Source organism: Perca flavescens, chromosome 8 (assembly GCF_004354835.1).
Source record: "Perca flavescens isolate YP-PL-M2 chromosome 8, PFLA_1.0, whole genome shotgun sequence".
Taxonomy (NCBI): Eukaryota; Metazoa; Chordata; class Actinopteri; order Perciformes; family Percidae; genus Perca; species Perca flavescens.
Genome location: NC_041338.1, coordinates 29,108,533 through 29,110,987, shown reverse-complemented (window position 1 = coordinate 29,110,987; position 2,455 = coordinate 29,108,533).

Genomic DNA, 2,455 nt, shown 5'->3' with positions numbered 1-2,455 from the left:
CCCCTCCGTTGGCATTGGAGCATACTACAAGACACGTCATTTTATTTTGAATATCACCCGCTAAAACCGAGGCAGCATCAGTGAAACAGGGTCTCCATGAGCATCATCTAAACTCAACATCTCTATTCCCTACAGTGGAAGAAAATGATTGGAAGCAGTGGGGGAAAGTACATATACTTAACTAATGCACTTTAGTAGTTTGTACTTTTTTTAGGTTCTAATCTACTGCCCTGTACTTTTTTTACTCCAATCTTTGACAGCTATAGATACTAGTTACTTGGTTACTAGTGGTTACTAGATTCAGATTTTACATACAAAACATGTGCTCAGCAAAGGAAATATGATGTATTGTTATAATTAAACCTCTCAGCAATATGAACATATATAATAAATTCAAATGAACCCCACCTCCAGCTGCTACATCATTAAAAATGCTGCTAACATGTTTAATGGTCAGTAATAATCCAATGAGATCTAGATAAGACAAAGTATTTAACATTGTTTTATGACTGCTTTTATTGTTAAAAAAAAAATCTGATGTCTTACACCACTGCTAGCCGTACTGTTTGTACATTCTTTGCACTTGTCAAATATCAAATGAAGTTACTTTTACTCCAACAATTTGCCCTTATTGCAAAACATGGCGTAAGGAGAAAATCTCGGACCCCTGAGAGGGTATTGCTCTTCAGCTTCTCCCCTACAAAACCCTTTTAAAAAAATAATATAAATTATAATATGTATTAAAATATAATATTCAAATTGTGCTGGAATTTTTGTGAGACTTCCTTACATTTTACCTGTGCAGTTGCATGGGATATTACTGTATGTTTAATAAATATTGTGTTATTTCTAATAGAATTATAACTTTTTTTGTTATAAATATACAATGGCTAAGTTGTAGATTGTGGTCTAAATATTTGTGTATCTTGAAGATTTAGTCTACACAAAGCCTTTTCATTTTTTTGATACAGTTTTATATTCCTAACCTCTTATTTGAAGTTACCACACTACAAGAGAATAACAAGAATACCTATCTTAACACACTTTACATCAGAAGAATATCTGGACATTAATCTCATCTATTATTGCCCTCTTAACATAAGCTTTCTTCTGAAGACTAAAGTTATAAAAAAAAAACATATTGGGCCTTTTTTTCAGCTCCATTCATAGTTGACTTTGTGATTCCTGAAAACATTTTTGCAGATCCAAAAACCAGAAATGCTATGTGAATTCTGTTTAACGTTTTACATTTCTGTCAAATAACAAATTCACAAGATATTCATGAGTTTTTTTTTTTTTTTTTTAATAGGTTGTGCATTGCCCAACACAGTTAAACGCTACAAAATTAAGTCTCACGTGGTTAAAACGTTTAGTTTCAAAGATTTTCAAACTTTTTCTGTGTACTTGGTCCTAGATTGATGCATTCAAAGGCTCAGCCGTGGCATCTTTGTTTTAAGCTGTAAAGAGGATGATTAGAGGTCTCAAATGATCGTTCTTGTTTAGTCTGTGACCATATCATCATCAGGTGGATGATTTAGGGCCTGTGATGCGGTGACACGTGTAACACACTTGTAATACAGGGATATTGTCATGCCATTTAATGGTAAATAAAAACAAGTTTGAAAATTGTCACAGTGCTCCTTTTAAAAGGTGCTCCATCAAGACCAAAAGAGTTTTAGCAATTTCCTACTTGAATTAAGGAGAGAAAACTCTCGGCTAGCCAAAAAACATTTACTTAACTTTAGGATAAATTAGATCAATATTAATTGGAAGGTATATGCATACACTAAATCTTGCTCAGTCAGTTTTACTGCAGCAACATACAGAGAGCAATACCACACCCAAAAATAAGCATAGTTTAGAGAGAAATACCCACACGCTGCTGAATTCAGCTCCCAGCATGCTTCACGGTTGCAGTGTTTCAACGTACTGGAAATACAAACTTTGTGGGTATTCCTCTTTGAACGCTGTTGATTACACTGATCACTTTGGTGTGGTGGTAAACCCCACGGTCTAGCTAAAGCCAGTGTATTTGTTGAGTGTATGCAGCAGTGTAGGAGTGTTACTGCAACCACCAGCTCTGTATTTTAAGAGAAAAGTGATGTTTTGGACTTTGAGCTGTCAGCTGAAATGACTGCAATCATTGTCTAGCCTTGTAATGAGAAATGGATTTGGTTTAGATTAGATTCGGTGTAGGATGTGTAGAAAACTTGAAATGACAAACTCAACTGATCTAATTCTTTAACCCTCCCGTTGTCCTCCGGTCCAATTTGACCAGTTTTCAAAACGTTTCTTTATCAGAAATTTTGGTTTCTTTCAACCAAATTTTCAAAAGAAATAAAGTGGATGGCTCCCTACAACGCTCTTCACAAGTTGTATTCAATTTCATAGCATTAGAATTTTTTTTATTTTTTATAAAAGAACATTGAAAAAAAGTCGGGACAAGCTTTAAGAA